The sequence below is a fragment of the Lissotriton vulgaris genome, chromosome 9, assembly GCF_964263255.1.
Source record: "Lissotriton vulgaris chromosome 9, aLisVul1.2, whole genome shotgun sequence".
Lineage (NCBI taxonomy): Eukaryota > Metazoa > Chordata > Amphibia > Caudata > Salamandridae > Lissotriton > Lissotriton vulgaris.
This window is the reverse complement of record NC_141697.1, coordinates 540684228-540708361: the sequence shown is the minus strand read 5'-3', so window position 1 is coordinate 540708361 and position 24134 is coordinate 540684228. Positions and strand designations below refer to the sequence as shown.

Here is a 24134-nt window from a genome sequence, read left to right as displayed (position 1 = left end):
CTCTATGTGTTCATATCTATTATTTGTATTGCTGCTTTCCATTCTTCTCTTCTGCACAGCTTTGTCCTTGGTTTCAATCCCAGTTCCTTACCCTCTACAAAAACTTTCTATTGCTTTTCATGTTGGTATCTAAACCAAATGCACCATTGAAGCTGGTGCATGATAGTCATTGAACTCAGGGTCCTAATGTTTAGAACCGAGAGCACAAAGATCAGAGGGCGTTGGTGGTATAGTGGTGAGCATAGCTGCCTTCCAAGCAGTTGACCCGGGTTCGATTCCCGGCCAACGCAGTACAAATCCTTATATATTCTGCAAGCAGGATATATTTTAAAGCAACATTTCACAAAATGGTAATATAATTAAGAGGTTAATCAGCCATTATATAAAAAATAAACAAATATGTAGGCAAGCATTTCGATCGCCCCTTCTGCTATATTCATTGTCCTAATATATGATAAGTTTCATAAGGCAGAGTCACCACTCACATGTACTGGTAAAAAAATATGTTACAGTGGGCAGACAATGAAAGGGCTGAGGCCCGACCAGACATTTTAACTCCAGCATCTCTATGTTAAAAAGCATTTCCTAGGCAATATTTAGCCTCTGAAAAAAATATGCAAGGTCCAGCAATAAATCTGGCAAAAGTCCCCAACATTTTGTGCATACTTGTGCCCTCACCTGAATGTAGCACCACCTTGTAGCCGTCGGAGGTAACTGCAGCTCACAAAATGTTTCATCAGAGGGCAAGTTTAGAGGAATCCAAAAGGCAGATGTCCATGGAAAGAGCCTCCGACTGCAGCAGGAAGTTTGGATGCTTCAAATTTGCATAGCTTCCAGTCCAACGTCCTCTCATGTACCGAACGCTCCCAAACGCTCTAAAGCCTTATACCGGCAAGCCCTCACCGGGTAGATCTCTGGCTCCCAGGAAAAGCCAAATACTGAGCATGCAAGCACTAGGATCACAGAGAGAGAGAGAGACAGAGAGCGTCGGAGAGCTGTTGTCTTGTTAAAGGCCTGAAACGGCTAGTGAATAAGAGGGTCTGGACTTTCAGTTGTGACTGATTGTGAGAGGGGAAGATAAAGATTTTCTGCACCCAGCATGCCTTGCGATATACTTAGGCAAATGAGGTGAGAGCCCGACCAATCCCACGTCACTTCTCTGAATGCCTCCTCATCTGCATAAACAGAACACTTTCACAAAGGAGCAGAGTGGTGCAGCGGAAGCGTGCTGGGCCCATAACCCAGAGGTCGATGGATCGAAACCATCCTCTGCTAATTTTGCTTGATTTTCCTTCCAAGGACCAAGCTGTCATTTCCACATAGCCAGAAAGGAAAAGTGCAAGCTTGTACCAGCTATGTGAGAAAAGACTTCTCAACTATTCGTGTCTGTGTAATACAAGAGTGATCGTGAAAGGTACAACCCTGTACTTTGAAAGTAAAGACACACAATTATAACCATAAATGACTGGTGGGAGCTTCACACAACTTTCTGGGCATGCTTTGAATTTCATTCTTCCCTTTTTGTTCTGCTCTTATCTATCTCCTGGGCATTTCATGGAATGTTCTCTTTCTCTTCCCTGCTTTGCTTCCCATGCTGCCTATATATGCTCATTTCTACTATTTGTACTGTTGCTTTTCATTTCTTCTCTTCTGCACAACTTTGTCCTTGGTTTCAATCCCCAGTTCCTTACCCTCTGCAAAAAACGTTCTACTGCTTCTCATGTTGGTATCTAAACCAAATTCACCATTGAAGCTGGTGCAAGATAGTCATTGATTTCTGCAACGTAATATTTAGAACCGAGAGCTAACACATCAGAGGGCGTTGGTGGTATAGTGGTGAGCATAGCTGCTTCCCAAGCAGTTGACCCGGGTTCGATTCCCGGCCAACGCACTGAAAATACTTATATATTCTGCAAGCAGGATATATTGTAATGCAACATGTCACAAAATGGAAATTTCACGAACAGATTAATCAGCCATATATAAAAAAATAAACAAATACGTGGGCAAACATCTCAATCGCACCTTCTGCTACATACATTGTCCTAATATATGATAAGTTTCATAAAGCAGAGTCACAACACACATGTGCTGGTAATAAATTTGTTACAGTGGGCAAACAATGGAAGGGCTGAGGCCCGACCAGACATTGTAACTCCAGCATCTCTATGTTAAAAAGCATTTCTAGGCAATATCTAGCTTCTGAAAAAAATATGCAAGATCCACCGATAAATATGGCAAAAGTCCCTAACATTTTGTGCATACTTGTGCTCTCACCTGAATGTAGCGCCACCTTGTAGCTGTCGAAGGAAACTGCTGCTCACAAAATGTTTTATCAGAAGGCAAGTTGAGAGGAATCCAAGAGTCAGATGTCCATGGAAAGAACCACTCACTGAAGCAGGAATGTTGGAGGCTTCATATTCGCATAGTTTCCTGTCTAACGTCCACAACGCTCCCAAACGCTCAAAAGCCTCACACCGGGCAAGCCCTCACCGGGTATATCTCTGGCTCCAAGGTAAAGCCAAATCCTGAGCATGCTAGTGCTAGGATCACAGAGCGAGAGAGAGATGGTTCAAGAGCTACTGTCTTGATAAAGGCCTGAAACGGCTAGTGCCTAAGAGTGTCTGACTTTCAGTTATGACTGATTGTGAGAGGGGAAGATGACGTTTTTCTGCACCCAGCATGCCTTGGGATATACTTATGCAAATGAGGTGAGAGCCAGACCAATCCCATGCTACTCTGCCTAATGCTCCTTATCTGCATAAAAAGAACACTTTCACAACGGAGCAGAGTGGCGCAGCGGAAGCGTGCTGGGCCCATAACCCAGAGGTCGATGGATTGAAACCATCCTCTGCTAATTTTGCTTGATTTTACTTCCAAGGACCAAGCTGTCATTTCCACGCTACCAGCAAGGAAAAGCGCAAGCTTGTGCCAGCTATGTGAGAAAAGACTTCTCAACTATCTGTGTCTGCTGAAATACAAGAGAGGGATCGTCAAAGGCTCCACACTGTACTTTGAAAGTAAAGGCACACAATAATAAGCATGAATGACTGGTGGGACCTTCAAACACTTTTATGTGGAGGCTTTGAATTTCATTCTTCCCTTTTTTGTTCTGCTCTTATCTATCTCCTGGGCATTTCATGGAATGTTCTCTATTTCTCTTCCCTGCTTTGCTTCCCATGCTGCCTCTATGTGTTCATATCTATTATTTGTATTGCTGCTTTCCATTCTTCTCTTCTGCACAGCTTTGTCCTTGGTTTCAATCCCAGTTCCTTACCCTCTACAAAAACTTTCTATTGCTTTTCATGTTGGTATCTAAACCAAATGCACCATTGAAGCTGGTGCATGATAGTCATTGAACTCAGGGTCCTAATGTTTAGAACCGAGAGCGCAAAGATCAGAGGGCGTTGGTGGTATAGTGGTGAGCATAGCTGCCTTCCAAGCACTTGACCCGGGTTCGATTCCCGGCCATCGCAGTACAAATACTTATATATTCTGCAAGCAGGATATATTTTAAAGCAACATTTCACAAAATGGTAATATAATTAAGAGGTTAATCAGCCATTATATAAAAAATAAACAAATATGTAGGCAAGCATTTCGATCGCCCCTTCTGCTATATTCATTGTCCTAATATATGATAAGTTTCATAAAGCAGAGTCACCACTCACATGTACTGGTAAAAAAATATGTTACAGTGGGCAGACAATGAAAGGGCTGAGGCCCAACCAGACATTTTAACTCCAGCATCTCTATGTTAAAAAGCATTTCCTAGGCAATATTTAGCCTCTGAAAAAAATATGCAAGATCCAGCAATAAATCTGGCAAAAGTCCCCAACATTTTGTGCATACTTGTGCCCTCACCTGAATGTAGCACCACCTTGTAGCCGTCGGAGGTAACTGCAGCTCACAAAATGTTTCATCAGAGGGCAAGTTTAGAGGAATCCAAAAGGCAGATGTCCATGGAAAAAACCTCCGACTGCAGCAGGAAGTTTGGATGCTTCAAATTTGCATAGCTTCCAGTCCAACGTCCTCTCATGTACCGAACGCTCCCAAACGCTCTAAAGCCTTATACCGGCAAGCCCTCACCGGGTAGATCTCTGGCTCCCAGGTAAAGCCAAATACTGAGCATGCAAGCACTAGGATCACAGAGAGAGAGAGAGACAGAGAGCGTCGGAGAGCTGTTGTCTTGTTAAAGGCCTGAAACGGCTAGTGAATAAGAGGGTCTGGACTTTCAGTTGTGACTGATTGTGAGAGGGGAAGATAAAGATTTTCTGCACCCAGCATGCCTTGCGATATACTTAGGCAAATGAGGTGAGAGCCCGACCAATCCCACGTCACTTCTCTGAATGCCTCCTCATCTGCATAAACAGAACACTTTCACAAAGGAGCAGAGTGGCGCAGCGGAAGCGTGCTGGGCCCATAACCCAGAGGTCGATGGATCGAAACCATCCTCTGCTAATTTTGCTTGATTTTCCTCCCAAGGACCAAGCTGTCATTTCCACATAGCCAGAAAGGAAAAGTGCAAGCTTGTACCAGCTATGTGAGAAAAGACTTCTCAACTATTCGTGTCTGTGTAATACAAGAGTGATCGTGAAAGGTACAACCCTGTACTTTGAAAGTAAAGACACACAATTATAACCATAAATGACTGGTGGGAGCTTCACACAACTTTCTGGGCATGCTTTGAATTTCATTCTTCCCTTTTTGTTCTGCTCTTATCTATCTCCTGGGCATTTCATGGAATGTTCTCTTTCTCTTCCCTGCTTTGCTTCCCATGCTGCCTATATATGCTCATTTCTACTATTTGTACTGTTGCTTTTCATTTCTTCTCTTCTGCACAACTTTGTCCTTGGTTTCAATCCCCAGTTCCTTACCCTCTGCAAAAAACGTTCTACTGCTTCTCATGTTGGTATCTAAACCAAATGCACCATTGAAGCTGGTGCAAGATAGTCATTGATTTCTGCAACGTAATATTTAGAACCGAGAGCTAACACATCAGAGGGCGTTGGTGGTATAGTGGTGAGCATAGCTGCTTCCCAAGCAGTTGACCCGGGTTCGATTCCCGGCCAACGCACTGAAAATACTTATATATTCTGCAAGCAGGATATATTGTAATGCAACATGTCACAAAATGGAAATTTCACGAACAGATTAATCAGCCATATATAAAAAAATAAACAAATACGTGGGCAAACATCTCAATCGCACCTTCTGCTACATACATTGTCCTAATATATGATAAGTTTCATAAAGCAGAGTCACAACACACATGTGCTGGTAATAAATTTGTTACAGTGGGCAAACAATGGAAGGGCTGAGGCCCGACCAGACATTGTAACTCCAGCATCTCTATGTTAAAAAGCATTTCTAGGCAATATCTAGCCTCTGAAAAAAATATGCAAGATCCACTGATAAATCTGGCAAAAGTCCCTAACATTTTGTGCATACTTGTGCTCTCACCTGAATGTAGCGCCACCTTGTAGCTGTCGAAGGAAACTGCTGCTCACAAAATGTTTTATCAGAAGGCAAGTTGAGAGGAATCCAAGAGTCAGATGTCCATGGAAAGAACCACTCACTGAAGCAGGAATGTTGGAGGCTTCATATTCGCATAGTTTCCTGTCCAACGTCCACAACGCTCCCAAACGCTCAAAAGCCTCACACCGGGCAAGCCCTCACCGGGTATATCTCTGGCTCCAAGGTAAAGCCAAATCCTGAGCATGCTAGTGCTAGGATCACAGAGCGAGAGAGAGATGGTTCAAGAGCTACTGTCTTGATAAAGGCCTGAAACGGCTAGTGCCTAAGAGTGTCTGACTTTCAGTTATGACTGATTGTGAGAGGGGAAGATGAAGTTTTTCTGCACCCAGCATGCCTTGGGATATACTTATGCAAATGAGGTGAGAGCCAGACCAATCCCATGCTACTCTGTCTAATGCTCCTTATCTGCATAAAAAGAACACTTTCACAACGGAGCAGAGTGGCGCAGCGGAAGCGTGCTGGGCCCATAACCCAGAGGTCGATGGATCGAAACCATCCTCTGCTATTTTTGCTTGATTTTACTTCCAAGGACCAAGCTGTCATTTCCACGCTACCAGCAAGGAAAAGCGCAAGCTTGTGCCAGCTATGTGAGAAAAGACTTCTCAACTATCTGTGTCTGCTGAAATACAAGAGAGGGATTGTCAAAAGCTCCACACTGTACTTTGAAAGTAAAGGCACACAATAATAAGCATGAATGACTGGTGGGACCTTCAAACACTTTTATGTGGAGGCTTTGAATTTCATTCTTCCCTTTTTTGTTCTGCTCTTATCTATCTCCTGGGCATTTCATGGAATGTTCTCTATTTCTCTTCCCTGCTTTGCTTCCCATGCTGCCTCTATGTGTTCATATCTATTATTTGTATTGCTGCTTTCCATTCTTCTCTTCTGCACAGCTTTGTCCTTGGTTTCAATCCCAGTTCCTTACCCTCTACAAAAACTTTCTATTGCTTTTCATGTTGGTATCTAAACCAAATGCACCATTGAAGCTGGTGCATGATAGTCATTGAACTCAGGGTCCTAATGTTTAGAACCGAGAGCGCAAAGATCAGAGGGCGTTGGTGGTATAGTGGTGAGCATAGCTGCCTTCCAAGCAGTTGACCCGGGTTCGATTCCCGGCCAACGCAGTACAAATACTTATATATTCTGCAAGCAGGATATATTTTAAAGCAACATTTCACAAAATGGTAATATAATTAAGAGGTTAATCAGCCATTATATAAAAAATAAACAAATATGTAGGCACGCATTTCGATCGCCCCTTCTGCTATATTCATTGTCCTAATATATGATAAGTTTCATAAAGCAGAGTCACCACTCACATGTACTGGTAAAAAAATATGTTACAGTGGGCAGACAATGAAAGGGCTGAGGCCCGACCAGACATTTTAACTCCAGCATCTCTATGTTAAAAAGCATTTCCTAGGCAATATTTAGCCTCTGAAAAAAATATGCAAGATCCAGCAATAAATCTGGCAAAAGTCCCCAACATTTTGTGCATACTTGTGCCCTCACCTGAATGTAGCACCACCTTGTAGCCGTCGGAGGTAACTGCAGCTCACAAAATGTTTCATCAGAGGGCAAGTTTAGAGGAATCCAAAAGGCAGATGTCCATGGAAAGAGCCTCCGACTGCAGCAGGAAGTTTGGATGCTTCAAATTTGCATAGCTTCCAGTCCAACGTCCTCTCATGTACCGAACGCTCCCAAACGCTCTAAAGCCTTATACCGGCAAGCCCTCACCGGGTAGATCTCTGGCTCCCAGGTAAAGCCAAATACTGAGCATGCAAGCACTAGGATCACAGAGAGAGAGAGAGACAGAGAGCGTCGGAGAGCTGTTGTCTTGTTAAAGGCCTGAAACGGCTAGTGAATAAGAGGGTCTGGACTTTCAGTTGTGACTGATTGTGAGAGGGGAAGATAAAGATTTTCTGCACCCAGCATGCCTTGCGATATACTTAGGCAAATGAGGTGAGAGCCCGACCAATCCCACGTCACTTCTCTGAATGCCTCCTCATCTGCATAAACAGAACACTTTCACAAAGGAGCAGAGTGGCGCAGCGGAAGCGTGCTGGGCCCATAACCCAGAGGTCGATGGATCGAAACCATCCTCTGCTAATTTTGCTTGATTTTCCTTCCAAGGACCAAGCTGTCATTTCCACATAGCCAGAAAGGAAAAGTGCAAGCTTGTACCAGCTATGTGAGAAAAGACTTCTCAACTATTCGTGTCTGTGTAATACAAGAGTGATCGTGAAAGGTACAACCCTGTACTTTGAAAGTAAAGACACACAATTATAACCATAAATGACTGGTGGGAGCTTCACACAACTTTCTGGGCATGCTTTGAATTTCATTCTTCCCTTTTTGTTCTGCTCTTATCTATCTCCTGGGCATTTCATGGAATGTTCTCTTTCTCTTCCCTGCTTTGCTTCCCATGCTGCCTATATATGCTCATTTCTACTATTTGTACTGTTGCTTTTCATTTCTTCTCTTCTGCACAACTTTGTCCTTGGTTTCAATCCCCAGTTCCTTACCCTCTGCAAAAAACGTTCTACTGCTTCTCATGTTGGTATCTAAACCAAATGCACCATTGAAGCTGGTGCAAGATAGTCATTGATTTCTGCAACGTAATATTTAGAACCGAGAGCTAACACATCAGAGGGCGTTGGTGGTATAGTGGTGAGCATAGCTGCTTCCCAAGCAGTTGACCCGGGTTCTATTCCCGGCCAACGCACTGAAAATACGTATATATTCTGCAAGCAGGATATATTGTAATGCAACATGTCACAAAATGGAAATTTCACGAACAGATTAATCAGCCATATATAAAAAAATAAACAAATACGTGGGCAAACATCTCAATCGCACCTTCTGCTACATACATTGTCCTAATATATGATAAGTTTCATAAAGCAGAGTCACAACACACATGTGCTGGTAATAAATTTGTTACAGTGGGCAAACAATGGAAGGGCTGAGGCCCGACCAGACATTGTAACTCCAGCATCTCTATGTTAAAAAGCATTTCTAGGCAATATCTAGCCTCTGAAAAAAATATGCAAGATCCACCGATAAATCTGGCAAAAGTCCCTAACATTTTGTGCATACTTGTGCTCTCACCTGAATGTAGCGCCACCTTGTAGCTGTCGAAGGAAACTGCTGCTCACAAAATGTTTTATCAGAAGGCAAGTTGAGAGGAATCGAAGAGTCAGGTGTCCATGGAAAGAACCACTCACTGAAGCAGGAATGTTGGAGGCTTCATATTCGCATAGTTTCCTGTCCAACGTCCACAACGCTCCCAAACGCTCAAAAGCCTCACACCGGGCAAGCCCTCACCGGGTATATCTCTGGCTCCAAGGTAAAGCCAAATCCTGAGCATGCTAGTGCTAGGATCACAGAGCGAGAGAGAGATGGTTCAAGAGCTACTGTCTTGATAAAGGCCTGAAACGGCTAGTGCCTAAATGTGTCTGACTTTCAGTTATGACTGATTGTGAGAGGGGAAGATGAAGTTTTTCTGCACCCAGCATGCCTTGGGATATACTTATGCAAATGAGGTGAGAGCCAGACCAATCCCATGCTACTCTGCCTAATGCTCCTTATCTGCATAAAAAGAACACTTTCACAACGGAGCAGAGTGGCGCAGCGGAAGCGTGCTGGGCCCATAACCCAGAGGTCGATGGATCGAAACCATCCTCTGCTAATTTTGCTTGATTTTACTTCCAAGGACCAAGCTGTCATTTCCACGCTACCAGCAAGGAAAAGCGCAAGCTTGTGCCAGCTATGTGAGAAAAGACTTCTCAACTATCTGTGTCTGCTGAAATACAAGAGAGGGATCGTCAAAGGCTCCACACTGTACTTTGAAAGTAAAGGCACACAATAATAAGCATGAATGACTGGTGGGACCTTCAAACACTTTTATGTGGAGGCTTTGAATTTCATTCTTCCCTTTTTTGTTCTGCTCTTATCTATCTCCTGGGCATTTCATGGAATGTTCTCTATTTCTCTTCCCTGCTTTGCTTCCCATGCTGCCTCTATGTGTTCATATCTATTATTTGTATTGCTGCTTTCCATTCTTCTCTTCTGCACAGCTTTGTCCTTGGTTTCAATCCCAGTTCCTTACCCTCTACAAAAACTTTCTATTGCTTTTCATGTTGGTATCTAAACCAAATGCACCATTGAAGCTGGTGCATGATAGTCATTGAACTCAGGGTCCTAATGTTTAGAACCGAGAGCGCAAAGATCAGAGGGCGTTGGTGGTATAGTGGTGAGCATAGCTGCCTTCCAAGCAGTTGACCCGGGTTCGATTCCCGGCCAACGCAGTACAAATACTTATATATTCTGCAAGCAGGATATATTTTAAAGCAACATTTCACAAAATGGTAATATAATTAAGAGGTTAATCAGCCATTATATAAAAAATAAACAAATATGTAGGCAAGCATTTCGATCGCCCCTTCTGCTATATTCATTGTCCTAATATATGATAAGTTTCACAAAGCAGAGTCACCACTCACATGTACTGGTAAAAAAATATGTTACAGTGGGCAGACAATGAAAGGGCTGAGGCCCAACCAGACATTTTAACTCCAGCATCTCTATGTTAAAAAGCATTTCCTAGGCAATATTTAGCCTCTGAAAAAATATGCAAGATCCAGCAATAAATCTGGCAAAAGTCCCCAACATTTTGTGCATACTTGTGCCCTCACCTGAATGTAGCACCACCTTGTAGCCGTCGGAGGTAACTGCAGCTCACAAAATGTTTCATCAGAGGGCAAGTTTAGAGGAATCCAAAAGGCAGATGTCCATGGAAAGAGCCTCCGACTGCAGCAGGAAGTTTGGATGCTTCAAATTTGCATAGCTTCCAGTCCAACGTCCTCTCATGTACCGAACGCTCCCAAACGCTCTAAAGCCTTATACCGGCAAGCCCTCACCGGGTAGATCTCTGGCTCCCAGGAAAAGCCAAATACTGAGCATGCAAGCACTAGGATCACAGAGAGAGAGAGAGACAGAGAGCGTCGGAGAGCTGTTGTCTTGTTAAAGGCCTGAAACGGCTAGTGCCTAAGAGGGTCTGGACTTTCAGTTGTGACTGATTGTGAGAGGGGAAGATAAAGATTTTCTGCACCCAGCATGCCTTGCGATATACTTAGGCAAATGAGGTGAGAGCCCGACCAATCCCACGTCACTTCTCTGAATGCCTCCTCATCTGCATAAAGAGAACACTTTCACAAAGGAGCAGAGTGGCGCAGCGGAAGCGTGCTGGGCCCATAACCCAGAGGTCGATGTATCGAAACCATCCTCTGCTAATTTTGCTTGATTTTCCTTCCAAGGACCAAGCTGTCATTTCCACATAGCCAGAAAGGAAAAGTGCAAGCTTGTACCAGCTATGTGAGAAAAGACTTCTCAACTATTCGTGTCTGTGTAATACAAGAGTGATCGTGAAAGGTACAACCCTGTACTTTGAAAGTAAAGACACACAATTATAACCATAAATGACTGGTGGGAGCTTCACACAACTTTCTGGGCATGCTTTGAATTTCATTCTTCCCTTTTTGTTCTGCTCTTATCTATCTCCTGGGCATTTCATGGAATGTTCTCTTTCTCTTCCCTGCTTTGCTTCCCATGCTGCCTATATATGCTCATTTCTACTATTTGTACTGTTGCTTTTCATTTCTTCTCTTCTGCACAACTTTGTCCTTGGTTTCAATCCCCAGTTCCTTACCCTCTGCAAAAAACGTTCTACTGCTTCTCATGTTGGTATCTAAACCAAATGCACCATTGAAGCTGGTGCAAGATAGTCATTGATTTCTGCAACGTAATATTTAGAACCGAGAGCTAACACATCAGAGGGCGTTGGTGGTATAGTGGTGAGCATAGCTGCTTCCCAAGCAGTTGACCCGGGTTCTATTCCCGGCCAACGCACTGAAAATACTTATATATTCTGCAAGCAGGATATATTGTAATGCAACATGTCACAAAATGGAAATTTCACGAACAGATTAATCAGCCATATATAAAAAAATAAACAAATACGTGGGCAAACATCTCAATCGCACCTTCTGCTACATACATTGTCCTAATATATGATAAGTTTCATAAAGCAGAGTCACAACACACATGTGCTGGTAATAAATTTGTTACAGTGGGCAAACAATGGAAGGGCTGAGGCCCGACCCGACATTGTAACTCCAGCATCTCTATGTTAAAAAGCATTTCTAGGCAATATCTAGCCTCTGAAAAAAATATGCAAGATCCACCGATAAATCTGGCAAAAGTCCCTAACATTTTGTGCATACTTGTGCTCTCACCTGAATGTAGCGCCACCTTGTAGCTGTCGAAGGAAACTGCTGCTCACAAAATGTTTTATCAGAAGGCAAGTTGAGAGGAATCGAAGAGTCAGGTGTCCATGGAAAGAACCACTCACTGAAGCAGGAATGTTGGAGGCTTCATATTCGCATAGTTTCCTGTCCAACGTCCACAACGCTCCCAAACGCTCAAAAGCCTCACACCGGGCAAGCCCTCACCGGGTATATCTCTGGCTCCAAGGTAAAGCCAAATCCTGAGCATGCTAGTGCTAGGATCACAGAGCGAGAGAGAGATGGTTCAAGAGCTACTGTCTTGATAAAGGCCTGAAACGGCTAGTGCCTAAATGTGTCTGACTTTCAGTTATGACTGATTGTGAGAGGGGAAGATGAAGTTTTTCTGCACCCAGCATGCCTTGGGATATACTTATGCAAATGAGGTGAGAGCCAGACCAATCCCATGCTACTCTGCCTAATGCTCCTTATCTGCATAAAAAGAACACTTTCACAACGGAGCAGAGTGGCGCAGCGGAAGCGTGCTGGGCCCATAACCCAGAGGTCGATGGATCGAAACCATCCTCTGCTAATTTTGCTTGATTTTACTTCCAAGGACCAAGCTGTCATTTCCACGCTACCACCAAGGAAAAGCGCAAGCTTGTGCCAGCTATGTGAGAAAAGACTTCTCAACTATCTGTGTCTGCTGAAATACAAGAGAGGGATCGTCAAAGGCTCCACACTGTACTTTGAAAGTAAAGGCACACAATAATAAGCATGAATGACTGGTGGGACCTTCAAACACTTTTATGTGGAGGCTTTGAATTTCATTCTTCCCTTTTTTGTTCTGCTCTTATCTATCTCCTGGGCATTTCATGGAATGTTCTCTATTTCTCTTCCCTGCTTTGCTTCCCATGCTGCCTCTATGTGTTCATATCTATTATTTGTATTGCTGCTTTCCATTCTTCTCTTCTGCACAGCTTTGTCCTTGGTTTCAATCCCAGTTCCTTACCCTCTACAAAAACTTTCTATTGCTTTTCATGTTGGTATCTAAACCAAATGCACCATTGAAGCTGGTGCATGATAGTCATTGAACTCAGGGTCCTAATGTTTAGAACCGAGAGCGCAAAGATCAGAGGGCGTTGGTGGTATAGTGGTGAGCATAGCTGCCTTCCAAGCAGTTGACCCGGGTTCGATTCCCGGCCAACGCAGTACAAATACTTATATATTCTGCAAGCAGGATATATTTTAAAGCAACATTTCACAAAATGGTAATATAATTAAGAGGTTAATCAGCCATTATATAAAAAATAAACAAATATGTAGGCAAGCATTTCGATCGCCCCTTCTGCTATATTCATTGTCCTAATATATGATAAGTTTCACAAAGCAGAGTCACCACTCACATGTACTGGTAAAAAAATATGTTACAGTGGGCAGACAATGAAAGGGCTGAGGCCCAACCAGACATTTTAACTCCAGCATCTCTATGTTAAAAAGCATTTCCTAGGCAATATTTAGCCTCTGAAAAAATATGCAAGATCCAGCAATAAATCTGGCAAAAGTCCCCAACATTTTGTGCATACTTGTGCCCTCACCTGAATGTAGCACCACCTTGTAGCCGTCGGAGGTAACTGCAGCTCACAAAATGTTTCATCAGAGGGCAAGTTTAGAGGAATCCAAAAGGCAGATGTCCATGGAAAGAGCCTCCGACTGCAGCAGGAAGTTTGGATGCTTCAAATTTGCATAGCTTCCAGTCCAACGTCCTCTCATGTACCGAACGCTCCCAAACGCTCTAAAGCCTTATACCGGCAAGCCCTCACCGGGTAGATCTCTGGCTCCCAGGAAAAGCCAAATACTGAGCATGCAAGCACTAGGATCACAGAGAGAGAGAGAGACAGAGAGCGTCGGAGAGCTGTTGTCTTGTTAAAGGCCTGAAACGGCTAGTGCCTAAGAGGGTCTGGACTTTCAGTTGTGACTGATTGTGAGAGGGGAAGATAAAGATTTTCTGCACCCAGCATGCCTTGCGATATACTTAGGCAAATGAGGTGAGAGCCCGACCAATCCCACGTCACTTCTCTGAATGCCTCCTCATCTGCATAAAGAGAACACTTTCACAAAGGAGCAGAGTGGCGCAGCGGAAGCGTGCTGGGCCCATAACCCAGAGGTCGATGTATCGAAACCATCCTCTGCTAATTTTGCTTGATTTTCCTTCCAAGGACCAAGCTGTCATTTCCACATAGCCAGAAAGGAAAAGTGCAAGCTTGTGCCAGCTATGTGAGAAAAGACTTCTCAACTATTCGTGTCTGTGTAATACAAGAGTGATCGTGAAAGGTACAACCCTGTACTTTGAAAGTAAAGACACACAATTATAACCATAAATGACTGACTGGTGGGAGCTTCACACAACTTTCTGGGCATGCTTTGAATTTCATTCTTCCCTTTTTGTTCTGCTCTTATATATCTCCTGGGCATTTCATGGAATGTTCTCTTTCTCTTCCCTGCTTTGCTTCCCATGCTGCCTATATATGCTCATTTCTACTATTTGTACTGTTGCTTTTCATTTCTTCTCTTCTGCACAACTTTGTCCTTGGTTTCAATCCCCAGTTCCTTACCCTCTGCAAAAAACGTTCTACTGCTTCTCATGTTGGTATCTAAACCAAATGCACCATTGAAGCTGGTGCAAGATAGTCATTGATTTCTGCAACGTAATATTTAGAACCGAGAGCTAACACATCAGAGGGCGTTGGTGGTATAGTGGTGAGCATAGCTGCTTCCCAAGCAGTTGACCCGGGTTCGATTCCCGGCCAACGCACTGAAAATACTTATATATTCTGCAAGCAGGATATATTGTAATGCAACATGTCACAAAATGGAAATTTCACGAACAGATTAATCAGCCATATATAAAAAAATAAACAAATACGTGGGCAAACATCTCAATCGCACCTTCTGCTACATACATTGTCCTAATATATGATAAGTTTCATAAAGCAGAGTCACAACACACATGTGCTGGTAATAAATTTGTTACAGTGGGCAAACAATGGAAGGGCTGAGGCCCGACCAGACATTGTAACTCCAGCATCTCTATGTTAAAAAGCATTTCTAGGCAATATCTAGCCTCTGAAAAAATATGCAAGATCCACCGATAAATCTGGCAAAAGTCCCTAACATTTTGTGCATACTTGTGCTCTCACCTGAATGTAGCGCCACCTTGTAGCTGTCGAAGGAAACTGCTGCTCACAAAATGTTTTATCAGAAGGCAAGTTGAGAGGAATCCAAGAGTCAGATGTCCATGGAAAGAACCACTCACTGAAGCAGGAATGTTGGAGGCTTCATATTCGCATAGTTTCCTGTCCAACGTCCACTCACGTCCCGAACGCTCCCAAACGCTCAAAAGCCTCACACCGGGCAAGCCCTCACCGGGTATATCTCTGGCTCCAAGGTAAAGCCAAATCCTGAGCATGCTAGTGCTAGGATCACAGAGCGAGAGAGAGATGGTTCAAGAGCTACTGTCTTGATAAAGGCCTGAAACGGCTAGTGCCTAAGAGTGTCTGACTTTCAGTTATGACTGATTGTGAGAGGGGAAGATGAAGTTTTTCTGCACCCAGCATGCCTTGGGATATACTTATGCAAATGAGGTGAGAGCCAGACCAATCCCATGCTACTCTGCCTAATGCTCCTTATCTGCATAAAAAGAACACTTTCACAACGGAGCAGAGTGGCGCAGCGGAAGCGTGCTGGGCCCATAACCCAGAGGTCGATGGATCGAAACCATCCTCTGCTAATTTTGCTTGATTTTACTTCCAAGGACCAAGCTGTCATTTCCACGCTACCAGCAAGGAAAAGCGCAAGCTTGTGCCAGCTATGTGAGAAAAGACTTCTCAACTATCTGTGTCTGCTGAAATACAAGAGAGGGATCGTCAAAAGCTCCACACTGTACTTTGAAAGTAAAGGCACACAATAATAAGCATGAATGACTGGTGGGACCTTCAAACACTTTTATGTGGAGGCTTTGAATTTCATTCTTCCCTTTTTTGTTCTGCTCTTATCTATCTCCTGGGCATTTCATGGAATGTTCTCTATTTCTCTTCCCTGCTTTGCTTCCCATGCTGCCTCTATGTGTTCATATCTATTATTTGTATTGCTGCTTTCCATTCTTCTCTTCTGCACAGCTTTGTCCTTGGTTTCAATCCCAGTTCCTTACCCTCTACAAAAACTTTCTATTGCTTTTCATGTTGGTATCTAAACCAAATGCACCATTGAAGCTGGTGCATGATAGTCATTGAACTCAGGGTCCTAATGTTTAGAACCGAGAGCACAAAGATCAGAGGGCGTTGGTGGTATAGTGGTGAGCATAGCTGCCTTCCAAGCAGTTGACCCGGGTTCGATTCCCGGCCAACGCAGTACAAATACTTATATATTCTGCAAGCAGGATATATTTTAAAGCAACATTTCACAAAATGGTAATATAATTAAGAGGTTAATCAGCCATTATATAAAAAATAAACAAATATGTAGGCAAGCATTTCGATCGCCCCTTCTGCTATATTCATTGTCCTAATATATGATAAGTTTCATAAAGCAGAGTCACCACTCACATGTACTGGTAAAAAAATATGTTACAGTGGGCAGACAATGAAAGGGCTGAGGCCCGACCAGACATTTTAACTCCAGCATCTCTATGTTAAAAAGCATTTCCGAGGCAATATTTAGCCTCTGAAAAAAATATGCAAGGTCCAGCAATAAATCTGGCAAAAGTCCCCAACATTTTGTGCATACTTGTGCCCTCACCTGAATGTAGCACCACCTTGTAGCCGTCGGAGGTAACTGCAGCTCACAAAATGTTTCATCAGAGGGCAAGTTTAGAGGAATCCAAAAGGCAGATGTCCATGGAAAGAGCCTCCGACTGCAGCAGGAAGTTTGGATGCTTCAAATTTGCATAGCTTCCAGTCCAACGTCCTCTCATGTACCGAACGCTCCCAAACGCTCTAAAGCCTTATACCGGCAAGCCCTCACCGGGTAGATCTCTGGCTCCCAGGAAAAGCCAAATACTGAGCATGCAAGCACTAGGATCACAGAGAGAGAGAGAGACAGAGAGCGTCGGAGAGCTGTTGTCTTGTTAAAGGCCTGAAACGGCTAGTGCCTAAGAGGGTCTGGACTTTCAGTTGTGACTGATTGTGAGAGGGGAAGATAAAGATTTTCTGCACCCAGCATGCCTTGCGATATACTTAGGCAAATGAGGTGAGAGCCCGACCAATCCCACGTCACTTCTCTGAATGCCTCCTCATCTGCATAAAGAGAACACTTTCACAAAGGAGCAGAGTGGCGCAGCGGAAGCGTGCTGGGCCCATAACCCAGAGGTCGATGGATCGAAACCATCCTCTGCTAATTTTGCTTGATTTTCCTTCCAAGGACCAAGCTGTCATTTCCACATAGCCAGAAAGGAAAAGTGCAAGCTTGTGCCAGCTATGTGAGAAAAGACTTCTCAACTATTCGTGTCTGTGTAATACAAGAGTGATCGTGAAAGGTACAACCCTGTACTTTGAAAGTAAAGACACACAATTATAACCATAAATGACTGACTGGTGGGAGCTTCACACAACTTTCTGGGCATGCTTTGAATTTCATTCTTCCCTTTTTGTTCTGCTCTTATCTATCTCCTGGGCATTTCATGGAATGTTCTCTTTCTCTTCCCTGCTTTGCTTCCCATGCTGCCTATATATGCTCATTTCTACTATTTGTACTGTTGCTTTTCATTTCTTCTCTTCTGCACAACTTTGTCCTTGGTTTCAATCCCCAGTTCCTTACCCTCTGCAAAAAACGTTCTACTGCTTCTCATGTTGGTATCTAAACCAAATGCACCATTGAAGCTGGTGCAAGATAGTCATTGATTTCTGCAACGTAATATTTAGAACCGAGAGCTAACACATCAGAGGGCGTTGGTGGTATAGTGGTGAGCATAGCTGCTTCCCAAACAGTTGACCCGGGTTCGATTCCCGGCCAACGCACTGAAAATACTTATATATTCTGCAAGCAGGATATATTGTAATGCAACATGTCACAAAATGGAAATTTCACGAACAGATTAATCAGCCATATATAAAAAAATAAACAAATACGTGGGCAAACATCTCAATCGCACCTTCTGCTACATACATTGTCCTAATATATGATAAGTTTCATAAAGCAGAGTCACAACACACATGTGCTGGTAATAAATTTGTTACAGTGGGCAAACAATGGAAGGGCTGAGGCCCGACCAGACATTGTAACTCCAGCATCTCTATGTTAAAAAGCATTTCTAGGCAATATCTAGCCTCTGAAAAAATATGCAAGATCCACCGATAAATCTGGCAAAAGTCCCTAACATTTTGTGCATACTTGTGCTCTCACCTGAATGTAGCGCCACCTTGTAGCTGTCGAAGGAAACTGCTGCTCACAAAATGTTTTATCAGAAGGCAAGTTGAGAGGAATCCAAGAGTCAGATGTCCATGGAAAGAACCACTCACTGAAGCAGGAATGTTGGAGGCTTCATATTCGCATAGTTTCCTGTCCAACGTCCACTCACGTCCCGAACGCTCCCAAACGCTCAAAAGCCTCACACCGGGCAAGCCCTCACCGGGTATATCTCTGGCTCCAAGGTAAAGCCAAATCCTGAGCATGCTAGTGCTAGGATCACAGAGCGAGAGAGAGATGGTTCAAGAGCTACTGTCTTGATAAAGGCCTGAAACGGCTAGTGCCTAAGAGTGTCTGACTTTCAGTTATGACTGATTGTGAGAGGGGAAGATGAAGTTTTTCTGCACCCAGCATGCCTTGGGATATACTTATGCAAATGAGGTGAGAGCCAGACCAATCCCATGCTACTCTGCCTAATGCTCCTTATCTGCATAAAAAGAACACTTTCACAACGGAGCAGAGTGGCGCAGCGGAAGCGTGCTGGGCCCATAACCCAGAGGTCGATGGATCGAAACCATCCTCTGCTAATTTTGCTTGATTTTACTTCCAAGGACCAAGCTGTCATTTCCACGCTACCAGCAAGGAAAAGCGCAAGCTTGTGCCAGCTATGTGAGAAAAGACTTCTCAACTATCTGTGTCTGCTGAAATACAAGAGAGGGATCGTCAAAAGCTCCACACTGTACTTTGAAAGTAAAGGCACACAATAATAAGCATGAATGACTGGTGGGACCTTCAAACACTTTTATGTGGAGGCTTTGAATTTCATTCTTCCCTTTTTTGTTCTGCTCTTATCTATCTCCTGGGCATTTCATGGAATGTTCTCTATTTCTCTTCCCTGCTTTGCTTCCCATGCTGCCTCTATGTGTTCATATCTATTATTTGTATTGCTGCTTTCCATTCTTCTCTTCTGCACAGCTTTGTCCTTGGTTTCAATCCCAGTTCCTTACCCTCTACAAAAACTTTCTATTGCTTTTCATGTTGGTATCTAAACCAAATGCACCATTGAAGCTGGTGCATGATAGTCATTGAACTCAGGGTCCTAATGTTTAGAACCGAGAGCACAAAGATCAGAGGGCGTTGGTGGTATAGTGGTGAGCATAGCTGCCTTCCAAGCAGTTGACCCGGGTTCGATTCCCGGCCAACGCAGTACAAATACTTATATATTCTGCAAGCAGGATATATTTTAAAGCAACATTTCACAAAATGGTAATATAATTAAGAGGTTAATCAGCCATTATATAAAAAATAAACAAATATGTAGGCAAGCATTTCGATCGCCCCTTCTGCTATATTCATTGTCCTAATATATGATAAGTTTCATAAAGCAGAGTCACCACTCACATGTACTGGTAAAAAAATATGTTACAGTGGGCAGACAATGAAAGGGCTGAGGCCCGACCAGACATTTTAACTCCAGCATCTCTATGTTAAAAAGCATTTCCGAGGCAATATTTAGCCTCTGAAAAAAATATGCAAGGTCCAGCAATAAATCTGGCAAAAGTCCCCAACATTTTGTGCATACTTGTGCCCTCACCTGAATGTAGCACCACCTTGTAGCCGTCGGAGGTAACTGCAGCTCACAAAATGTTTCATCAGAGGGCAAGTTTAGAGGAATCCAAAAGGCAGATGTCCATGGAAAGAGCCTCCGACTGCAGCAGGAAGTTTGGATGCTTCAAATTTGCATAGCTTCCAGTCCAACGTCCTCTCATGTACCGAACGCTCCCAAACGCTCTAAAGCCTTATACCGGCAAGCCCTCACCGGGTAGATCTCTGGCTCCCAGGAAAAGCCAAATACTGAGCATGCAAGCACTAGGATCACAGAGAGAGAGAGAGACAGAGAGCGTCGGAGAGCTGTTGTCTTGTTAAAGGCCTGAAACGGCTAGTGCCTAAGAGGGTCTGGACTTTCAGTTGTGACTGATTGTGAGAGGGGAAGATAAAGATTTTCTGCACCCAGCATGCCTTGCGATATACTTAGGCAAATGAGGTGAGAGCCCGACCAATCCCACGTCACTTCTCTGAATGCCTCCTCATCTGCATAAAGAGAACACTTTCACAAAGGAGCAGAGTGGCGCAGCGGAAGCGTGCTGGGCCCATAACCCAGAGGTCGATGGATCGAAACCATCCTCTGCTAATTTTGCTTGATTTTCCTTCCAAGGACCAAGCTGTCATTTCCACATAGCCAGAAAGGAAAAGTGCAAGCTTGTGCCAGCTATGTGAGAAAAGACTTCTCAACTATTCGTGTCTGTGTAATACAAGAGTGATCGTGAAAGGTACAACCCTGTACTTTGAAAGTAAAGACACACAATTATAACCATAAATGACTGACTGGTGGGAGCTTCACACAACTTTCTGGGCATGCTTTGAATTTCATTCTTCCCTTTTTGTTCTGCTCTTATCTATCTCCTGGGCATTTCATGGAATGTTCTCTTTCTCTTCCCTGCTTTGCTTCCCATGCTGCCTATATATGCTCATTTCTACTATTTGTACTGTTGCTTTTCATTTCTTCTCTTCTGCACAACTTTGTCCTTGGTTTCAATCCCCAGTTCCTTACCCTCTGCAAAAAACGTTCTACTGCTTCTCATGTTGGTATCTAAACCAAATGCACCATTGAAGCTGGTGCAAGATAGTCATTGATTTCTGCAACGTAATATTTAGAACCGAGAGCTAACACATCAGAGGGCGTTGGTGGTATAGTGGTGAGCATAGCTGCTTCCCAAGCAGTTGACCCGGGTTCGATTCCCGGCCAACGCACTGAAAATACTTATATATTCTGCAAGCAGGATATATTGTAATGCAACATGTCACAAAATGGAAATTTCACGAACAGATTAATCAGCCATATATAAAAAAATAAACAAATACGTGGGCAAACATCTCAATCGCACCTTCTGCTACATACATTGTCCTAATATATGATAAGTTTCATAAAGCAGAGTCACAACACACATGTGCTGGTAATAAATTTGTTACAGTGGGCAAACAATGGAAGGGCTGAGGCCCGACCAGACATTGTAACTCCAGCATCTCTATGTTAAAAAGCATTTCTAGGCAATATCTAGCCTCTGAAAAAATATGCAAGATCCACCGATAAATCTGGCAAAAGTCCCTAACATTTTGTGCATACTTGTGCTCTCACCTGAATGTAGCGCCACCTTGTAGCTGTCGAAGGAAACTGCTGCTCACAAAATGTTTTATCAGAAGGCAAGTTGAGAGGAATCCAAGAGTCAGATGTCCATGGAAAGAACCACTCACTGAAGCAGGAATGTTGGAGGCTTCATATTCGCATAGTTTCCTGTCCAACGTCCACTCACGTCCCGAACGCTCCCAAACGCTCAAAAGCCTCACACCGGGCAAGCCCTCACCGGGTATATCTCTGGCTCCAAGGTAAAGCCAAATCCTGAGCATGCTAGTGCTAGGATCACAGAGCGAGAGAGAGATGGTTCAAGAGCTACTGTCTTGATAAAGGCCTGAAACGGCTAGTGCCTAAGAGTGTCTGACTTTCAGTTATTACTGATTGTGAGAGGGGAAGATGAAGTTTTTCTGCACCCAGCATGCCTTGGGATATACTTATGCAAATGAGGTGAGAGCCAGACCAATCCCATGCTACTCTGCCTAATGCTCCTTATCTGCATAAAAAGAACACTTTCACAACGGAGCAGAGTGGCGCAGCGGAAGCGTGCTGGGCCCATAACCCAGAGGTCGATGGATCGAAACCATCCTCTGCTAATTTTGCTTGATTTTACTTCCAAGGACCAAGCTGTCATTTCCACGCTACCAGCAAGGAAAAGCGCAAGCTTGTGCCAGCTATGTGAGAAAAGACTTCTCAACTATCTGTGTCTGCTGAAATACAAGAGAGGGATCGTCAAAAGCTCCACACTGTACTTTGAAAGTAAAGGCACACAATAATAAGCATGAATGACTGGTGGGACCTTCAAACACTTTTATGTGGAGGCTTTGAATTTCATTCTTCCCTTTTTTGTTCTGCTCTTATCTATCTCCTGGGCATTTCATGGAATGTTCTCTATTTCTCTTCCCTGCTTTGCTTCCCATGCTGCCTCTATGTGTTCATATCTATTATTTGTATTGCTGCTTTCCATTCTTCTCTTCTGCACAGCTTTGTCCTTGGTTTCAATCCCAGTTCCTTACCCTCTACAAAAACTTTCTATTGCTTTTCATGTTGGTATCTAAACCAAATGCACCATTGAAGCTGGTGCATGATAGTCATTGAACTCAGGGTCCTAATGTTTAGAACCGAGAGCGCAAAGATCAGAGGGCGTTGGTGGTATAGTGGTGAGCATAGCTGCCTTCCAAGCAGTTGACCCGGGTTCGATTCCCGGCCAACGCAGTACAAATACTTATATATTCTGCAAGCAGGATATATTTTAAAGCAACATTTCACAAAATGGTAATATAATTAAGAGGTTAATCAGCCATTATATAAAAAATAAACAAATATGTAGGCAAGCATTTCGATCGCCCCTTCTGCTATATTCATTGTCCTAATATATGATAAGTTTCATAAAGCAGAGTCACCACTCACATGTACTGGTAAAAAAATATGTTACAGTGGGCAGACAATGAAAGGGCTGAGGCCCGACCAGACATTTTAACTCCAGCATCTCTATGTTAAAAAGCATTTCCTAGGCAATATTTAGCCTCTGAAAAAAATATGCAAGATCCAGCAATAAATCTGGCAAAAGTCCCCAACATTTTGTGCATACTTGTGCCCTCACCTGAATGTAGCACCACCTTGTAGCCGTCGGAGGTAACTGCAGCTCACAAAATGTTTCATCAGAGGGCAAGTTTAGAGGAATCCAAAAGGCAGATGTCCATGGAAAGAGCCTCCGACTGCAGCAGGAAGTTTGGATGCTTCAAATTTGCATAGCTTCCAGTCCAACGTCCTCTCATGTACCGAACGCTCCCAAACGCTCTAAAGCCTTATACCGGCAAGCCCTCACCGGGTAGATCTCTGGCTCCCAGGTAAAGCCAAATACTGAGCATGCAAGCACTAGGATCACAGAGAGAGAGAGAGACAGAGAGCGTCGGAGAGCTGTTGTCTTGTTAAAGGCCTGAAACGGCTAGTGAATAAGAGGGTCTGGACTTTCAGTTGTGACTGATTGTGAGAGGGGAAGATAAAGATTTTCTGCACCCAGCATGCCTTGCGATATACTTAGGCAAATGAGGTGAGAGCCCGACCAATCCCACGTCACTTCTCTGAATGCCTCCTCATCTGCATAAACAGAACACTTTCACAAAGGAGCAGAGTGGCGCAGCGGAAGCGTGCTGGGCCCATAACCCAGAGGTCGATGGATCGAAACCATCCTCTGCTAATTTTGCTTGATTTTCCTTCCAAGGACCAAGCTGTCATTTCCACATAGCCAGAAAGGAAAAGTGCAAGCTTGTACCAGCTATGTGAGAAAAGACTTCTCAACTATTCGTGTCTGTGTAATACAAGAGTGATCGTGAAAGGTACAACCCTGTACTTTGAAAGTAAAGACACACAATTATAACCATAAATGACTGGTGGGAGCTTCACACAACTTTCTGGGCATGCTTTGAATTTCATTCTTCCCTTTTTGTTCTGCTCTTATCTATCTCCTGGGCATTTCATGGAATGTTCTCTTTCTCTTCCCTGCTTTGCTTCCCATGCTGCCTATATATGCTCATTTCTACTATTTGTACTGTTGCTTTTCATTTCTTCTCTTCTGCACAACTTTGTCCTTGGTTTCAATCCCCAGTTCCTTACCCTCTGCAAAAAACGTTCTACTGCTTCTCATGTTGGTATCTAAACCAAATGCACCATTGAAGCTGGTGCAAGATAGTCATTGATTTCTGCAACGTAATATTTAG

The 24134-nt window shown here is 43.6% G+C and overlaps 11 non-coding genes across 11 annotated transcripts; all 11 read left to right on the top strand.

Annotated features, from left to right (window-relative positions):
• The first annotated feature begins 218 nt into the window (after positions 1 to 218).
• TRNAG-UCC (transfer RNA glycine (anticodon UCC)) lies at positions 219 to 290 on the top strand. The gene has a single exon. It is a non-coding gene; the product is annotated as a tRNA-Gly (tRNA).
• A 1529-nt stretch (positions 291 to 1819) lies between these two features.
• On the top strand, positions 1820 to 1891 carry TRNAG-CCC (transfer RNA glycine (anticodon CCC)). Its single transcript has one exon. It is a non-coding gene; the product is annotated as a tRNA-Gly (tRNA).
• Positions 1892 to 5005: 3114 nt separating this feature from the next.
• Positions 5006 to 5077, top strand: TRNAG-CCC (transfer RNA glycine (anticodon CCC)). Its single transcript has one exon. It is a non-coding gene; the product is annotated as a tRNA-Gly (tRNA).
• A 1513-nt stretch (positions 5078 to 6590) lies between these two features.
• Positions 6591 to 6662, top strand: TRNAG-UCC (transfer RNA glycine (anticodon UCC)). The gene has a single exon. It is a non-coding gene; the product is annotated as a tRNA-Gly (tRNA).
• A 3114-nt stretch (positions 6663 to 9776) lies between these two features.
• On the top strand, positions 9777 to 9848 carry TRNAG-UCC (transfer RNA glycine (anticodon UCC)). The gene has a single exon. It is a non-coding gene; the product is annotated as a tRNA-Gly (tRNA).
• A 3113-nt stretch (positions 9849 to 12961) lies between these two features.
• TRNAG-UCC (transfer RNA glycine (anticodon UCC)) lies at positions 12962 to 13033 on the top strand. Its single transcript has one exon. It is a non-coding gene; the product is annotated as a tRNA-Gly (tRNA).
• A 1532-nt stretch (positions 13034 to 14565) lies between these two features.
• TRNAG-CCC (transfer RNA glycine (anticodon CCC)) lies at positions 14566 to 14637 on the top strand. The gene has a single exon. It is a non-coding gene; the product is annotated as a tRNA-Gly (tRNA).
• Positions 14638 to 16159: 1522 nt separating this feature from the next.
• On the top strand, positions 16160 to 16231 carry TRNAG-UCC (transfer RNA glycine (anticodon UCC)). Its single transcript has one exon. It is a non-coding gene; the product is annotated as a tRNA-Gly (tRNA).
• Positions 16232 to 19358: 3127 nt separating this feature from the next.
• Positions 19359 to 19430, top strand: TRNAG-UCC (transfer RNA glycine (anticodon UCC)). Its single transcript has one exon. It is a non-coding gene; the product is annotated as a tRNA-Gly (tRNA).
• A 1533-nt stretch (positions 19431 to 20963) lies between these two features.
• On the top strand, positions 20964 to 21035 carry TRNAG-CCC (transfer RNA glycine (anticodon CCC)). Its single transcript has one exon. It is a non-coding gene; the product is annotated as a tRNA-Gly (tRNA).
• A 1522-nt stretch (positions 21036 to 22557) lies between these two features.
• Positions 22558 to 22629, top strand: TRNAG-UCC (transfer RNA glycine (anticodon UCC)). Its single transcript has one exon. It is a non-coding gene; the product is annotated as a tRNA-Gly (tRNA).
• Positions 22630 to 24134: the final 1505 nt, after the last annotated feature.